The sequence below is a fragment of the Strix uralensis genome, unplaced genomic scaffold, assembly GCF_047716275.1.
Source record: "Strix uralensis isolate ZFMK-TIS-50842 unplaced genomic scaffold, bStrUra1 scaffold_117, whole genome shotgun sequence".
In the NCBI taxonomy this organism is placed as follows: Eukaryota; Metazoa; Chordata; class Aves; order Strigiformes; family Strigidae; genus Strix; species Strix uralensis.
In genome coordinates, this window is record NW_027436759.1 from 64,982 (window position 1) to 84,260 (window position 19,279).

Genomic DNA, 19,279 nt, shown 5'->3' on the forward strand with positions numbered 1-19,279 from the left:
GGGGGGGGGGATGGGCGAGGTCGTCGCATTTCGTGGGGTCGGGGGGGTGATGTCCTCTGTCTTGATGAGTGGGGGGGGTGCGCGGTGTCGCCTCTCTTGTGGGGGGGGGGGGGCGCGAGGTCGTTGCCTGTCTTTGGGTGGGGCAAAGTCGTCGCTTGTGTTGGGGGGGGCGATGTCGCCCCTAGGTGGGGGGGGGGGGGCGGTGCAATCGCCTGGTTTTGGGGGCGGGGGGGTGAGGTTGTCGCCTCTCTTGGGGGGGGGTGGGGCCGAAGTCGTCGCCTGTCGGGGGTGGGGCGTGGGCCCATGTCATCGTCTGTGTTGTGGCGGTGCTGTCGTTGTCATCTCTCTTGGGGGGGTGATGTCGGGAAGTAGTTGGCTACATGCAATAGCGATATCATTATCCTAAATGATGTGCTTTAGTTTCCTGTGAAAAACAAAAATGCTACTGGGTTCGCTTCTTTTCTAGCAAGACCACGCACACGACCTAACTTCTAACAAAACCATGTTCTAGATAGGAGTAAAGAACAAAGCAGAATTAGATCCTATAAGATTTCCTTCTCAGAAATACCACAGGCTGCAATATAAATTATTTACTGTACATTGCCAACAATTCAGAGTGACCTTGACATTCTGACTAACTCCCGTAAGAGTCCCAAAGGACAGAATAGATAAAGAACCACGGAATTGCATGACATGTATCAGAAACTGTATGAACCAGTCTAACTAATACCTAAGTTGCTAGAACAAAAATAAATTGCAAAACATGACAAACACCCCCACAGGAGATTTATCGATAACATATGAAGGTGATCCTCTTCTCTGAAAAACTCCGGAAGAGATCTAAGCTGACGACACACGTCTTTGGGATACCAGATACCAAATAAGACATGTGATAAGATGGAAAACAAATAGATGGCTCTGGAGCACAAAGATGGTTTCAGAAAAGGTTCTGGCAAAACGAGAGGCATTGTCACGGGGATTAGAGAGACCAAAGAAGTCTCGGGGATGCAATGAATTCAAAAGGGAATCAAACAAAGTAGAGATGTCCTCACGGGGCCGGGGAACTGAATGGAGGTGCACCGAATGGATGGGAGGACAGAAAGACCGACTGGGGTAACAGATGCGGATGCAGGAAGGGTTCCAAATGGAAAAAAGGAGCTCAAAGAGCCCTCACGAGAGCTTGGCAATGGGAGCGGAGGAGTCCTGAGCGGGCCTTGGAGACCAAAGAAACCTTGGAGATAACAAAGGGGAACTGCAAAGGGGATTTCAACAAAGTACAGATGTCATCAGGGGATGAATGAAGGCATGCTCAACGGTTAAAAGTGTGACTCAAATTCTTCCTTGTATTCATGATACAAGTCTGGGACTTCACAATGAAAACACCAAAGTCAAACAAACAAACAAAAAAAAATCATACCTTCAGCATGAAAGAGATTGCTATTACCATCTAAAGCTAGGATTTAGCCAGTGTAAGCACAACACCCAGTGTTTCCAGTGCCAAGCTCTACACTGCGTGTCAGCTGTCAGAGAGGCAAGGGGGGCTGGAGCTCGATGCGCCAACTGTCAAATCAAATAGACGAAAACACCAACTTTTCAGTTTATTTTTTAAATAAATTTCACTCATGGATGACTAGCAAGAAATGCATGTTCATACATTAACTATAAGCTATTGAACAATCCTCTCTGTTTTCTAAGTAATTTGAGTCAAACTAATGCCTTATTATGAAAGACAAGACCTACTAGATCTTTCCTCGAGATAATTTTTTGGTTGTAAGTTAGGGCATCAGTTCTGAAACACTCCTTCCTATTATGGGAGGATTTTATAGTTACCACTGCAATTAAAAAAAACCCAACAAAACCCTTTTCCCCCATAAAGTTTGTGGCTATATGGCATTCTCCTAGGAGACTTTCATAGGTCTTCGTGTTCCACAAAAGTTCTTGTCAAAGCTAAAAATTTTGATGGTGGTAGGTCAAGGCAAGGTTTCCATGATGAAATTTTCAGTGAACTTTGCCTAATGATCACTGATTTATTCCATCTTCAGAAAGAATAACTGGGGTTTTTTCCCCTTAAACATAAATGGATCCAAGGACATGTTACATCAATTTCCTTCCTTTTACAGCCAGGCAATCTCAATAAAGCTGAGCTGTGAATCGTACAGTATCTGTGGTCTAAATTCAACTTAGAAATGGTTTCACCACTTCTTTTTGAAACATAGTACACATTTATCTTGGACCAGTTTGTTAATGTGTAGAAATTAATATTTTGGTTTTAACAACCAAGTCAAATATGACACTAAATCAAAATTTTTGAAAAGTACGAAGGAGTTACCTGTTCACCAATTCTAACTTTACAATGAACACTGAAAATGCAGTCAGTGTGGCTGTTGCTTAACAATCACAAATTTTACCGGTGAGTCTGAAAACTAGCAGGCTCTGCTGCAAATGTTTGGTTCTCTGAGATGCTGATCTATAAAAGACCTCTAACAAACTACCGCAGCTTAACAGACACTTAGTTTACAGTTTAACACCTGTAACAATAAAATAATTAAAACAGGACTTTCAACAACATAGGTAATGGCACATAACTTGGAATTATAAAGTGACTTTAACCCCCTACGATGACATCTTAAAAAGTATTTGGATACAGAACTTCCAAGCTCACCTTAAGAGGTCAACACATTAACTCTTAGAGAAGTCATTCGCCGTTGACAAACCTTGTACTACTCACCCTTAAGACTCACTGCAGTATCAGTTACATTAACTATGAAAAACACATCTCCTTGTCTTTCCAATAAACTGTTCCATTTGAAGTTTTTGACAGCCAAGATACACGGGAAGTGAAAAGAAAGTGAAAGTCAGTCAGCATTGTTCAACATCATTTTAATCTCCACCAAGGGAAAATAATATAAACATGTTAACACAAACAGAAAATGTTTTGGAAAAGACCATATGGTACTATGACAGGGTTTTAGTTTATAGAAATGTAATTTATAATTTTATAAAAAATATATGAAAGAATAACATCTTTCAGTAACATCAGACAGTATAGAAAAAATAAATCTCAACATTAGTTGTACTCTGATGGTCCTTCTAGTAAGAAATTTAAAAGTGCTTTTCAATAACAGTGTTACAACTCAAGATTCGTGCAATATGTCAAATCTGTTTTAAAGCAGATATTTATAGCAATTATGCAAGTTCTTACAATCAACAAAGCCCAATCTAAAAATTAACACTAAGTGAGGTAAGTATTCTAATTAGAATTAAACATTCCTTAAACAGCTTACACACCAATTCTACTGCAAGGAAAATACTGGTGCTCCTTCATAGAAAGGCTCAAACCTAAATATGACGTGAAACTTACACTACAAACCAGTGAATACTTGGAATTTAAAAAAGCTCTTGAAAAATATACAGTTTAGTATGTTTACAACCCAATGCTACAAACAGTACCTAATGCAAAATATACCAGCTTAAATAAACCCAAACTTTACAGTTAGTGTACTGAATTTGCTTTTGAATACACTATTTTGTTCCGAAGTCCTCCTAGAAGCTCCCATATAAAGTTAGCACATTAACTTAATGTAGAAATTTCACTGTATTTTTATCTGTAAATATGAACAATTTGGTTACAAACTATGACTGCAACTATGAGTACCGTTACTCTTCAGGCAAGTGAAAAACACAGCACTAGTTGGGGGGGAAAAAAAAAAAAAATCAAGATTTACTCTTCCCTGTTTTATACATGACAAGCTGGCAATAATAAAAGATACCGTATAGTTCTACAGGTTTTCTGCGGGAATTTGCAGAACTCTAAAACCAGTTTTCATTTTATTGTAGTTTCTTTACTCTGTGATTTACAAGTAACTATTGCCTTTTATATGCAGGAGGCAAAAACTAGACTGCTAATGCTGAGCCCTTATGGCTCATTTGCATATGGAGCCAAAGGCAGTTCATATTTTATTTCTCAAGGTGTTTATAAGCAGGATTTAAGTCACTATCAACAACAGGAATAAAGTATAAATTAATGAACTTTCATTCTAATAGGCTATGGCTTAAAAAGCCTACCAACTGAACTGTTTTTTATAGTATTGCACTGAACTTTAGTATTGAACTGACAGTTGAAGCCCGCACAGAACCCATTTTATAAAAATATTGCAATAAAAAAAGCAATCAATAAAATGCAGTATCTAAAAAAAATGCCAGTAGTTTAGTCCTTTCTCCCACCACAGTCTGAACTGCATCATCTGAAATAGGTCTGGGACAGTCTTTGGATACCAGCTACGTAGTTCTTTCAACATAACAGACAACCCATAACAATAAGAGAAGCAATCAGAGTTTTCTACAGTAGTATTATAAACTGAAAGACAGTACCCCTGAGTGTATGTCTCAAATACCTTAGAAGGACTTGTTGCCTTTGCTCAAGATAGCTTCAGAAATTAGACACAATTATTCTGTGACTGCATATTATCTCTACTCTGTTATTTTACTGGCACGTTGAGTCCTTTTTAAATATGTTATATTAACCCTGATAATGATATGGAGACTTCCTGCTCCTAAACCAGGAAGCTGCTTCCTAAAATGCAGTAAGTTGTCATTGCAGTGACAAGTTGCTTAAGGCTTTAGTAGAGTCTCTAATCATCTGTTCTACCTTGGGATTTCCAGCTCCACTGGTTGCCAGCTCCTTGTCAATAAGCCCCAGGTCAGGCAAGTCGGGGATGGAATCGGCAACAATCCTCACTGTCCTCTTCTGGTCACCTCCAGGTGTTCCCATCAGGATTGGGATTCTGCGGCTTCTGGCAGCCTCGAACACAACTTCACCTCTCTTCACAATTCCCTGTGAATTTACAACAGTTAAAAAAAAAGTAGTGATACAAATACAGTATTTTAGTTCTAGCCTGTAGTTTACAAATATGTACTGAACGCCTGATAACGGATTAAGCCCTACATTTTACAAGGCAAATAAAAAAATCATTTAGAAGTCCTGTTAGCAGATTTACATGCACAATCATTAAAAAAAAAGGGAAAATCAGCAAATCAAAAATCCCTGAATTGGTTTTAGAGGACACAACAGATGTATAAATTTAGTATAAATTCCTAGAAGAATTCTTGCTTAAAAGCCATAAAGTCTGACTACAAAGTTTAGAAATACTCACCCTATTTTACAGGTGAGGAATTGAGACTAAGAAAGATCGTCTGAATTCAAAGTGCTTTAGTTTGTGCTCAACTTGCATAGCACCCTCTGACAAGTTTAGCAATTTGATCCAAGATTTCGCAAACCTACAGAAGAACCAAAAATTCAAATCAGAGTTTACATGTTCACAATCGCTAGCTGAATTCTAAGCTTTCAGTTTCTTTAATAAAAAGGCTAATACTGAAAGAATCTATGGCTGAAGGGGGAGTTGCAGAATATAAGTATGGTAAATCCATAAAAAGGAAAATAAATTCTAAATAACCTCTTACTAATAGAGAAAGGTATGGAATTGAAAAGTAACAAAGGTTGCTGACCAAGAGATACTGTACTGTCATTGAACCCATACAACAGAAGACTTTGAGCCTCTTGGATTTCAAGTACATGTGGGGAAAATAATTCAGAAATAAGTGAAAACAGAATTCAAATCTACTTCTGTGGAAAAAGTAGAAGCAGAGAGTCCCAGAGATACATAGGAGGCATAAATAATCCATTACAGCTCCTCAAAAACAAAAGACTAACAACATAATAGACAACTGTTTACAACGGACAGCTCAAAATTTAAATAAGATCAAAAGCGGGACAAAGGGAAAGGGATTAAAATACAATCAAAAACAAAAAAATTAAGGAAGCAGAGCAAAAGCGTTACAACAAAATGAATATGCGCTACTCTGACTGGTTAGAGGAGGACTGTTAATACATCAAGAAATATTACCCTGCCATTAAAAAAAATTAGACCACAAACAAATGGTAGAAGGAAAGAATAAAATTCAAATGTAGCTGAAAAAATATTTTGTAAAACCATACAACAGTAATGGGTTTTGTATAGTTTGACACAGCCCTGTAAAAGAACAATGAGAATAAGGAATAATAACTGAAAAATAAGAGAAAGGGAACTGAAGAATTATCTTAGGAACAGATCCTTAAAGGAAGTAACAGCACTACAGAATGAGCCGTGTGTCCCTTGGGAACCATGGCGGGAGGCAGCAGACATGGTACCACACAAGGACTGGAAGCAGTCACCGTTCACAGGAGCCTGACCGCCTCATCCCTGCTCCAGCATCTTTAGTGGCTGAGCCTGGACGAGCTGAGGGGAAAACATGCGGGCTTATTCCAGCATCTGCCTGTTACCAAGAAAGAAAATACATCAAGTGACAATGACAGCCCGACACCATTCCCACTTACAAACAAAGGGAGACTTACCTGCTACACCTCAAGTTTTCTGGCTATAGCCTCAAGCACCAAGAAACTATCACTCATAGCACTCTGAGGAGGCATAATTTTGAGTAGAATTAACCCTGTGGCGTCCATCTTGCCATTTTATTCCCAAGAACTGAATCTCCTGTGCTGGTCCCTTGATCTTGCTTTTCTTTATGGCAAACCCAGCTCTCAGAAGAATCTCAATTACTTTTCGTCCTTTCTTGAACACTTCTTCTGCCTTGTTGCCCCACACAATGATGTCATCGATGTACTGTAGATGTTCAGGGGCATCACCCTTTTCCAGTGCAGTTTGAATTAGTCCATGACAAATAGTGGGGCTGTGCTTCCACCCCTGGGGCAGTCGATTCCAGGTATATTGGACACCCCTCCACGTGAAAGCAAACTGTGGCCTGCACTCTTCTGCCAAAGGAATTGAAAAGAATGCATTGGCGATGTCGATTGTGGTGTACCACTTGGCTGCCTTTGACTCCAGTTCATATTGGAGCTCTAACATATCTGGTACAGCAGCACTCAGTGGTGGCGTCACTTCGTTCAGGCCACGATAGTCTGCTGTCAACCTCCACCCTCCGTCAGACTTTCGCAGTGGCCATATTGGGCTATTAAAAGGCGAATGTGTCTTACTGATGACACCTTGGGTCTCCAGTTGACGGATCAGTTCTTGGATGGGAGCCAGAGAGTCTCGGTTCGTGCGATACTGCCGTCGGTGCATGGTCCTCATAGCAATTGGCACCTGTTGTTCTTCAACTCGCAACAGTCCTACAACAAAAGGATCTTCCGAGAGGCCAGGCAGATTAGACAACTGTTTGACTTTCTCTGTGTTCACACTGGCCACACCAAAAGCCCATCGGTATCCTTTTGGGTCTTTGAAATACCCCCTCTTGAGGTAGTCAATGCCCAAGATACAAGGGGCTTCTGGGCCAGTTACAATGGGACGTTTTTCCCACTCGTCCCCGGTCAAGCTAACCTCGGCTTCCAGTACTGACAGTTCTTGATATCCACCTGTCACTCCTGAGATCCAGATAGGTTCTGCCCCTCTATAACCTGATGGCATTAATGTACACTTTGCCCTGGTGTCGATTAAAGCCTGGTACTTCTGTGGATTTGATGTGCCAGGCCATCGAATCCACACTGTCCAATACACCCGATCATCCCTTTCCTCCTCCTGGCTGGAGGCAGGGGCCCTCTATTCCTGTTCTTGGTCAGAGTATTCACTGTCTGACCCTTGCCGTGCCAGGCCGGAGACTCCTTCATCAGGGCCAAGGGAGGTGATCTCAGTCTTCCTGTATCTGGGAGATCGCTGATTACTTTCTTGAGGTTTCACACCAGCTACATTAACAACCTTCTTGGATGTCTTCTTGGCAGGGGTCTTTCCTCGCAATTCATGTACACGAGCTTCCAACTTGAAGGTGAGTTGACCATCCCACTTCCTCATGTCCTCCCCCTGGTCACGCAGGAAGAACCAAAGTTCGCCACGTGTCATGCGCCTAGGTTTCCCTTTCCCTCTGACTGGGGTGGAAGAGAACTGATTTCTTGGGGTGCTCCTGACATTTAAGGCACTCGCCCGTAGAGATGAGGAGGTACCAAGACTCTCTTCAAAGTTCTGAAGCCAGGAAGAGACTGCCTCCACAGTTGGCGTACATCTTAGTCCTTCTCCCACATCCATTTCTGGATAGTACATCGCAGCCAAGCCAGCAGAATACGAGGATGGTGCACCTTTAATCACCTTCCTCCACATGGCCCGTGTGCACAGGACATCCTCTGGATTTTTAGGGGCTTCATCATTATCTGGATCACCATAGATGACTTCCAGCACTGCTAATTCTCTCAGGTACTGCACACCTTCATCTGCAGTAGTCCACTTCCCTGGGGAGTTGTCCATAAGATCTTCCTTGAAGGGATATCTTACTTTAACACTTGAAAGGAACCGTTCAACAGACTGCAAATTCCTGTTTCTTTTCCAATTCCCCTTTCAATTCCTCGATCTCTAGCAAGGGAACCCAGCTGTTGGGCTTCCTTACCTTCCAGCTGCTGAGCATCAGCCCCATTATCCCAGCATTGAAGCAGCCAGGCAGCAATCCGCTCACCCGGCTGGCGGCTATAGTCTTTCCGCAGATCTCGCAGTTCTGATGATGTCAGGGACCGGGTAGTTTCTGCCTCCTGTTTGAGCTCTGTTATTCCCTCTTCTGACCCCTTTGCTGAAGGACCCGCTTCTTCCTCTTCTTTTTCGTCCCTTATTAATTGAGGGTATGGACCTGTTGTTCTCCTTGTCCACTGTTTCTTTTTTACTACTGGGGCAATCTCTGCTGTTATTGTTTTTGTTTGAGTCCCCATCTCCACCACAGTCCTTTGAGAGCACTGAACTGCAGCTTGATAAGCACAGGCCAGGCCCCAGTACAGCGCTAGGAGTTGCTGATTTTCATCGGGATAGACAAGGCACCCTTCTATCAGGTGTTGTGTCAATTTTGCGGGGTTGCTTGCCTGTTCAGGGGTAAGATCCCAGGCTACAGGAGGTGATAACCGTCCTAGGAATCTGCCCAAATCCTTCCACTCCCCCTGCCACCCAGGGACAGGCCGCCTCAGGGCACATTTTGGTATTCTCTCACCCAAAATTTGCCTTCTCTTACACCAAAAACCTAATGAGCTCCACACAGCCCACAATAGGCAAATAGCATCAATGAACAGTATCAAAGAGCTAACATAAGAATTAATAAGTACTTCGGGAGCTTGCAGAATAAAACCACTCATGATGTTCCCAATTTCTTCCAGCATGTTCCCGAGCTTAGCAAAATAAAGAAAAGCAGAGCAATAAACAAACCCGTGACCAGCACAAGAGCTTGTCGCTTACTAACTGCTATAGCTATAGCACAATTAATATAAACTGCCGTTGTCCCGCCCCACGTTGGGCGCCAAAAAAGACTCTGGTGGTTTGACCTTGGCTAAATGCCAGGTACCCACCAAGTCGCTCTATCACTTCCCCCCCCCCTTCCCCTTTTTTTCTCAACAGGGCAAAGACGGGAAAGAAAATAAGAAAGGAAAAAAAAAACCCAACCCTTGTGGGTAAAACAACAGCAGTTTTAATATAAGCAAAGCGAAGCAAAGGTCCGCGTGCGGAAGCAAAAAAAGGAAAACAGATTTATTCTCTACTTCCCATTAACAGGCGATGTCGGGCCTTCTCAGGAAGCAGGGCTCCGATACGCGTAGTGGTTGCCTTGGAGGACGAAGGGTGACCCCACCCCCTTCCTCCTTTCTCCCAGCTTTATACTGAGCAGACGTCATATGGTCTGGAATATCCCTTTGGTCAGTTCGGGTCAGCTGTCCTGGTTGTGTCCCCTCCCAAGATCTTGCCCACCCCGTCCCACTGTGGGGGGGGGAAATGTCAGAAAGAGCCTTGGTGCTGTGTAAGCACCACTCAGCAGTAGCCACAACACCAGTGTGCTATCAACACCCTGCCAGCTCCCAACATAAAACACAGCACCATGAGGGCTGCTACAGGGGAAAACCAATTCTGGCTCAGCCAGACCCGGTACACTCACAAAGCAGGACAGAAAAGCAGCACTTGGCACCCTACTTAACCCTTGCCATCTAAAAATGCAGAATTGCTTTAAATAGGATGGTATGCTTTGATTTGTCACAATGATTATGATTACATTTATTTTCTGCTTGCAGATATTATTATTAAAAAAGACATTTCATTTCAATGTACGTATAAAATCAAAGGAGAAAAGAAAGGCAGTGTGCCTGATTTAATTACTGTCCTGGTTCTTTCAGTAAACGATGGCTGAGCATACCAATATGAATAAGGATTTGTAACTAAATGTCACACTGTAATTATGAAAGAGCAGGAAACTGAGATACAGACTGTGATCCTAACTGCTCCATGATAACCATATGAACGCGTATCACTCCAAGTATTCTTTCATGACCCCGGACTGCTCTTTTGCCCTTCTTGTCTATTTATGAAGGAAAAACCTCTTGGCATCTAAATGATGGCTGTGATGTTCTGTGATGCTGATCTTCTAACTGCTCCATTTACCCGAACAGGATTTACAAGTACGTGTCATTAATAAAATCTGTGTCAGCCAGAAAGGAATCTAACTTATACCCAGCATTGGAACATAGCAGTCCTTCACCTCTCTTCACACCAAAAAAAGAGCCAAAAATACTAATTTGCTCAGGAAACAGTATTTTCCTTGACCCACTGAGAATACACAGCACGGGCCAATCATCTGTATCTCAGACACGTTTTAAACACGTTCTGAAGGACGCACAGCCAGAAGCTAGTGTTACACGCCTCCTGCAGCTCACCAGGCAGGCTCCTTCGCAACTCAACTTTTCAGGTAAAACACACTAAGACTTTCAAGATAAAGTTAAATTGGTAGCAGTTCTGGAGGTTTCTTCCCTCATTTAAAATTGGATTAAGATACACCATTCACTTACATAAATAACAGAACAGAAACAGGACTCGGACTCTCAGTTTAGTAGGACTTTTCCAGAATGCTGGAGGACTAACTTTATAGTAGCCTATGATTTCTGTTTAGTTTCATTCCAATTTAATACTAACTTCTTCTCTAGTCATTACTTCTTCTTCTCCTTCCTTTCAGTGACTTAAGCATCAATCCTCCTAAGAACACGCCTAGCCACAAGCATGCAATGGTTATTTTTGACCAACACAAACACGCTCTTTTCATTTGATAATGCTACCTATTCTTTCACTGCAAAGCCCACAAAAATCCGTTTCCCCCGTCCCCAGTGCTCTTTCAGAAGCTGTAGATCAGGGTTAAAAGAGTTTAAAAGATGACAAGTTTTATTTCATTTCCCTGCAGACCTTAAGTTACTCCATTAGTGTGTCAGATTTATTAAACAATGCTTTGGGGAAAATGTGTAGCTTAGTACAAGAGGTCATTCTGAAAATACAGAAATCCCTCTGTTTCTAACTTTTCTAGCTATGGAGAAACCAGCTGCATGTGACTCTCCGTTCTACACTTCGAAGCCACGATGGAAGTTGGATGTACATGTGAAATCAGGCCACAGTTCTGGCTCGTGCTGCTCTCCCTTCACAAGAAGTTTCACAGAGGAATAGCGAGCATTTACTCAGTGAGTCTTTTTCCCTTGCAAAATTAAAAACTACCATGAACTTCCCACTTTAATTGCTATTAGGATATCTATAGAGTGGTGTTATTGATCAGTTTTTGCTATGGTCATTATTAGTACTGCTTACTTTTTTATTATGTCCAAAATCTGTAGTGACAATGCAAGATGCTACTGAGTGCCTTTTTGGCAGAGAGACAAAGCTCTGTTACTTACCATCACAACCTTTATATTTACAGGTTTTGAACAAAATAAACTGAACTGTTATGACACATTTCAAGCAGAAAACTGAAGGGGCAGTTTAACCTGTTCTGTAATGTGTACATCTCTGAAGGTGGCACTTGGGAATGGTGAAGCTTTCAAAAAACCTCAAGGAGTTGCGTGCCCAGTTCCAATTAAAAATCAAAATATGTCATTGTTTTTAAACACAGAAACATAATTTGCTGCCAATGATCCACTAAGGTAATTTGAATGTTTTATTTTACTCATAAGTATCTCTTCTCTGGTTCTAAGCTGTTGTCTGACAAAAAAATACAGAGTTAGGATCTTTTTTTCCTATTCTCTATTTAAAGGCAAATTAAAAACACTGAAAAATCTGTTTTCCTTGCACTGACAAACACAAACGGATTACACGGGCAACTTTGTCAGACTCTTGGAGACAACTTCTGCTGTGCCAGAAATCTCAGGAAAACATCCAGCAAGTGCCATCTGCCCCGTCTGAGTCTCTGTGCCAGTGACACTGTCCTACAAAAGCAGCTGCCCTTGCCCAGAGCAGAGCAGTGCTGGGCCAGAGCTCGCTGCCCAGGCACGCTGCCCTCCGCAGAACCTGCTGGCTCTGGCAAGAGCCCCCCTGGGCTGGAGGATTGGCCCCAGCACCACCGGCTCCTGCAGCCCCCGCGGCGGGCACCCAACAGCCTGCTCCTGGCTTCAGTGGGTCCCAGCTGACCCCCAGCTGCAGGGCTGCCTTTCCGTGCTTTGCTCTCCAAACAAGTAGGGTCACTTCTCAACACAGCGTACTTCTCTGTGCCCTTATTACATTTAGAAGATGGTTCACATTTCAAAAGCAAGCAAATTTCTTTCTGTTGTACAGTTTGTAACTACCTGTGGTAATGACCCACTACCAGCACTGAAGTTTTTTGTACTTTTTCTTTAATAGCATTTTTATTTGTCCCACTCCTGGTGCGGAAAAAAAGGCAAAACAAACCAAAAAGACCCACCACAAAACACTGAAGTGTTCTGGCTATGACTGCCAGAATACTCAGGACTGAGTCAAAGACCTCAGGAACCAAAAGCATGGATTTCTTTAGAGCCAGTCCTCTGGCTGCAGGTTGGTCTGGTGAGCCATGCAGAAATTCAGTTCTGCCACAGATGGAATCTAAAACACATGCTGACGGCTGCACTCCCCAGAGGTAACTCCCTCACTCTGCCTCACAGAGATTCTAAAAATAAAAAGACAGTAGCCAAAAAGCTCTCTAATTGCTTGTACTAAATATTCTAAACATGACTCCAAGCAATATCAGTGTTTGGATATACAGGGAAGGAAATGTAAAAGAGACAGTAAATGAAACAAAGTTGCCAAGGTTTTGTCTAGACTAGAGATGAGCATCACATTCAGCAGCGAGCCCTCGGGAAAGCTTGTACTGGTGCCAGAGCCAAAGAACAGACTCTACAGGCACAGTCTGCCTCATCAAAGAAATTCCACTGTCAGTCATCGAGTGCTGAAAATAAGACTCACCATCTCTTTAGAACCAGGATCTGAGCACAGCAAAGAGCAACAGGAAGAAAATGCAGACCAAAAAGATAAAAAACCCAGTTTCAAACTGGAAGCATGGAAAGCAGAAAAAAGTGAGGCTAAAGGTGGTGAGGGGTGTCGAGAAGAAGAGATAAGGGCAAGAACATATCCTTATCACCTGGACATTAATAATTTTTGCTTTTTTTCTTCTAGTTTTATTTCAGCCACCTTCTCTATCACAGATCAACAAAATAAAATGAGCGACTCAGAATGCAAGGGAAAAATAACTTGGAATTTGAATCCATTAAGTTTGAAAAGTGAGATGTGACAGCCAAACTGGTTTCATAAATTAAGAATCTTCCCAGCCTCATGGATCATCACTGACATCTCAAAATGAACATTTTAAAATAACTGAGATATTTTAGCTTGAAGTACTGAAAAAATTGACAGAGATCTATTCTTGCATTGTTCTCGCTGTGATGCAACATGAAAGGACAAGAAATTTTGTCCCACCACATTACGGCAATGGCTTGTCTGCTGATTAAGGGACAAGAGAAGTGGGATCCTGCAACACCTTGGGTTGGCTCTGGTTTATCAGTCAGCTTTAAATAGCACACACCATACTACCACAGCCATCAGGACATGGCAAACAGAAACAGTAAGAAAACTGTACAGCAGCTGTAAGTGGCTGCAGGGCACAGCAGAGCTTTTCCCTTCGTGTCTCCCCCTGACCTGCAGTTTTGGTGGTACCAGTCCCAAAGCACTAGCAGTGACTGCCTGCTGCCCCCTGAGCTGTGCAGCACACACACTGCACAGCACTGAACCCCAGGGCTGGGATTTAGGTCAGCAGCAATGACCTGCACACAGCGCTCCCAGCCTGGACTCCAGGGTAAGCACTGCTCTCCCACCGGCTTTTAGAACAGCCTAAAAACGGCTGCCAGCCCAAGGCAGCGCCTGGCCCTTCCGAGGCAGCTCTGCGGAGGGTTCTCAATGGCTGCAGCTGAAGCAGCAGCTGTCTGGGAGAGCCCCAGCCTATGGCTTCAGGCCTTCAAGCTTTATTCAGCATTTTCCAGTCGTTTTTCCCCCAAATGAATGTTAGCAGGAGAGGACATCCAGTAGCACCAAAACCAGATCCTGGCATTTGTCTTAATTTATAACATAAAAGAAAAGAGACTTTGCATTATTGGATATTACAGCCATGTTTATGAATCCACCTGCAAAAACAACTTGTTCCTTCCAGCTCTAAGAGCCAAAGAAATTTAACTATGTTTCAGTTAGTACTTAACTGCTTACTTTCAGGAAAACAATACAATTTTGCTAATTTTTTAGAAATGAAGTCATGCTAATTAAAACACTATAATCAATAAATATGAAATAAAACTGATTTTTTTGATATGGGTGAAGACTTCTTTAATTTTCCTGACATTACATCACTTGAAAAATAAAACTGCAGTTAATTTTATACATGACTACTTACCCAAAGTATTCTCATGCTGTCATGGATCAATGCTGGAAGCACAGTCTGTGTCTCAGCAGCACTCAGTGATCAATGTGATTGTCTGAGCAGCCATCAGAGAAGCCGTTATGTTAAAGATTAGCTCCTGAAGACACATCAACACTATCATCACCGTTATCTCAAATGCCCTGTTTACTACACAAAATTACTCTAAAAATGTACTTTTTCATCCCATATTGAAAGTATGTTTTAAAAATCAAGCACAGAAGATGTTTGTTTTTAGCAGCAACCCTTTCTATCTTTCTCCTACTCCAGAAGTCTCGCAGCACACCGACTACCAGTTACAGCTCAATCAGGTCAATTCTTAGAAGGACCCAGGCTCAGATGTTTGGTTTGACACTACCAGGTGTTGTGTTGGCAGTGTGTTCACAGCCCAGAAAAAAAGTCCAAGTATCAGCTGCTCCTAGAGACTGTGGTCTGCCTACAGCACCCAGCGTGACCCAGTGCTCACTTCTGGACGGCAGCTCACCTGGGACAGGATTTGTTCCGCAGGGGAACTTCCAGCACTGCACATGCAATGCCCCTTCAAGGCCCTTGCTCTCACCAAGTCCAACTCCATTAACTAGTTTCTATAGTCTAAAGTAAGTTGGAAAAATCTTTAGCTTATGACACAGCAGAATGGAAAGTGGACAGACCTTGAAAAATTGGGTCACTGGTGTATCAGTTTCCCACCCCGTGTGGGCAAGTGTTGCTGTGGAGACTATTGCACTGTAACTGAAATACCGCTGCTTCAAAGTGAAGTTAGCCTTAAGGATCTTTTTAACGAAAAAGAAAAATTAACATTTTTAACACTGCTAATCCTTCCTCAATTGCCCAGAATAACACTGGTGTTTATCTAGTCTAAGAATGCACTGGGTTTCGTTTCAAAGGCGCAGAGATAACCTCAGCTGTGTTCAGACACACCTCCAGCAGCAGGCCAGGCAGCCCTAACGGCAGGAAAACACCATTTCATACATCAGCCAGCATGCTCACCGAGAACAGCAGATGCAAACCAGCCCTGAATGGGACCACCCCACATTTCCACTCAGAAAGAGATTTCTGTGAGCTTGGGTTCGACAGCTGACACAGCAGCTCAGCGAACTTGGGTGCTACCTTATTATTACGGGTTCTATTAGAATCACTGTAATTAGGGAACTGTCAGCACTCCCAGTGTGAATTCTTTTCCAGGGGTTAATAACTGAGCTGTAAAATCTGCTTTGGGAGGGGATTTTGCATCTGGGTGTGAAACCCTTTTTCGGTGCAAGAAAAAAAAAGGGGTCTGCGTTTTTCCTCTTTTCTCTGAATATGGAGAATTATAACGCTTGAAAACACCTGAAAGCATTCTGAAATACAATGCCTGTAACAATAGAGCAGCACTTCCAGAGTTTTTAAGAAAATAATTCAATACGAATGTCTTCTTGTGGTTGTGTGGACATAAAATGGACAAGAGATTTATGAGATGCAGAGGCAGCTCCTGCCAGCGGACTCTCTGGTGACTTTAGGCAGGTACCAGTGTCCCGGTGATTCGCCTTCCCTGCCTCTGGGAGAAGGATCATTGGTGTAATGCTCTACCCATGAAATGCTCTCACCGAAACCCAGGGAACACACTGTGTGACTGACAGGTCCTTTTTCATACAACACACACCTGCTGACCCTTGCACACCTGCAGACTCCACCTGCTTCACATGCCCAGAGATGCCGTGCGTGTGACATGTCAGGCACCTGCAGACATTCAGTGTCACTCCATCAATATACCCGGCCCATATGATCAGTGAGAGGGCTAATACCAGGTTCAGGATCCTGATTACACCTGAACGTTGGAGAGAGCTTAACATACATATTACAATAGCCTGACCATTTGTTAGTGCCCAAATAACTGTACCAGGAAATCCTTCTAAGCTGTTTAATCAAATATTAAAAAATGTGAACAAGGCTTTTTACTCCAAGATTTTCAGAGTCACCACTGCTGGTATTACCTTTGGCCACCTCCCTATGTACACCTGATCAGAAATCGGTGTTATAAAAACTGATCTTTTTAAATCCTACAGAACTTTTTTGCCTCTCAAAAGCAGAACCTCCCATATATGAAAGGTAAACCAACAACAGAACAGCTCTTGGAAGTAGCACAATTAGAAAAATTGCCCTAATTTCAAAACTGAACAAGTTAACTCTTCCAGGCACTATCACAGGTACACTTCTTCCCTGAGGGTTTCAAACAGAAGGACTCACATCAAGAGACTTGAAGCCTGATGCTGCAGCCTGGCCATCAGCAGGATCTCAGGGCAGTTTGTGCAGGGAGATATTGCAGTGATCAGTCTCTTCCATGGCATCACACTGACCAGAACAAGGAACCACTGTATCTGCACAGGGAAAGTGAGCTCCGGGCTTTAATCCTCTGACACTACATTCACAATCACTTAATACTTGCAATGCTTCGTCTTTAAGAGTATTACAGTACCTTTTTTAGAAAATAAATAAATAAAAGGCTGCTCACTAAGTACTTAAGGCACAAGCTAAATGACAGCAGAAATCAGAACAAGTGAAATAGTTGAAATCAACACTTCATTGTACCAGGACCACTCACAATGTACACATGTTCTCACTGCAGATAAAAACACTATTATTTGCCTATAACTATGGCTTCAGGAAATGGGTAAAAAAATTGCCTTTGATTCACTACTAGAATTACATTATTCCTTCAAATAAACCCAAACAAGCAAAAAAAAAAAAAAATTTATTGTTTTACTCCAGGTAAGTGGTAAAGATAAAACACACACTCAAGTACTCCTTCCTACCACGTCAGACGATCTGAACATCCAAATTCCTGGTACTGCTCAGAACCTGGAACTGCAGGAGGCAGACAAGGGAACCACCGGGTGGTGTGACAGTTAGGGATGCTTTAATACATAGAACACCCCTGGTTTTCTTTACATCTCTACTTTCTCATAACAGAAAACAACTATGAAAAAGAAAAGTCTCACCTAAGCCATTGTTTGCAGCAAAAATCTACCATAGGTTTAAGTATTTTACTGAGCAGAGATCAACTTAAAATTAAATCCACAACAGAGTCTGGGTTTAGAAGACAATGTTAAATTGATAATAAAACGACCACACATATTTTTCCTGAAAAAACTGAAGGTTGTCTGTCTGTTACCTTTGGATTCAAATGACAAGTATTTTAATAAAGCCTTGTTGATGTGAATATCCTACTGCATCACTGCACGATGGAGAACCCCGCGCGTAGCAGATCGTGTGAACTGTGTGGCAGAACCTGGGAGGCCTTTGCCTTGTCTGAGCCTCTGCAGCACTTTAACCACCCCCTGAACTAAAGCAGAAGTGCAGCTTCCAAAGGGCTTGTCCACAAGGAGCCAGTGGCACCACACTGTCTCTAATTGTTCTAACGCAGAGTTATCTTACAGAGTTCACCAAATACTAGATTTCATAGTATAGTCAACCAAGATGACCCAGCAATTTACAGGAACAAACCAAGGCCTCGTGTTTTACAACTAAATTCAGATTCAACTGACATACAGAATGAACTTTGCAAGCAACAAAGAACCTCCAGTAAAGACCATTACCAAAAAAACCCCCCAAACCCCATACACTTAGAAAAACTGCACAAGGCCAGAGGAACGCATTTTATCACCATTTTAAACAATGTTTCAAGAGGAGACAAAGAAAAAGCAAACAAACAAAAACACCCACACCACTCAAACCTCAAAGTGCTATTTTAAAAACTACCTTGTAAAATCATCATCATCCAAAGACTTCTCAGAATTTTTTCATCCAAATGCCCTGGGTGGTTTGTAGGTGTTACCGGAGCCACACACCCACCCTACAGACAATGACATTACAGAAGGGTAACTTCAGACAAAGTTATACAAGGTTCTCGCTGATGGTCAAACACCAGAACAGCGTCAGAGTTTAAAGCCATTTCCAACTTCAGAATTTGGGATTTCCCACAAACTTGGGAATTTTCAGAATCAGACTCATTCATTGTTAAAGAATAAAACTTCAGCAACTGCGTGTACGTCTCTATGTGTGGATCTCCTAAGTTAAATTTACTTCTTGTACAAAGTACATGAAGATCTCAATTTTCAGTATCTTCTTTCTTCTAAAAACTAGGAAAAAGCTTGCTGAATCTTATTCAGGGAGTGCAAAGTTCCGACAGCTCATTTAGTCCATTACAAGCCTCACTACCCAATTCCAGCTGCAGTCTGAATGAGGGAATGGGTCAGTGTGTGCTGCTTGGCCTCTTCCACGAGCAAATAAAAGGTCTCTCTTCTCAAAATCGCTATTGATACAGAAAATCCATACTGGCAAAGAAAGTTAATACACTGTGGATTTAACTGGGTGAAAAATTACTGTATCCTCATTTTTTACCTGAAAGAAAACAAATTATTTGCAGAACGAGATGTCTGTAATCAGCATCAGTCAGCTGATAAATCTCCTATTGCTGCTTCACTCTCAGTAATATATAGATGTGCACACTGAATACTTCTGAAAGTACTCAACTGCTCTAAAGAAGCCAATTTCCTAAAGCAAAATCTTATTC

General features: G+C 42.2%; 1 long non-coding RNA gene across 1 annotated transcript; it reads right to left on the reverse strand.

Moving 5' to 3' along the window:
* Positions 1–2,861: 2,861 nt before the first annotated feature.
* Positions 2,862–6,971, reverse strand: LOC141938501 (uncharacterized). Its single transcript, XR_012627313.1, has 2 exons — positions 5,154–6,971; positions 2,862–4,834 (listed from the first exon to the last, which is right to left on the reverse strand). It is a non-coding gene; the product is annotated as an uncharacterized LOC141938501 (long non-coding RNA).
* Between the last annotated feature and the right edge of the window lie 12,308 nt (positions 6,972–19,279).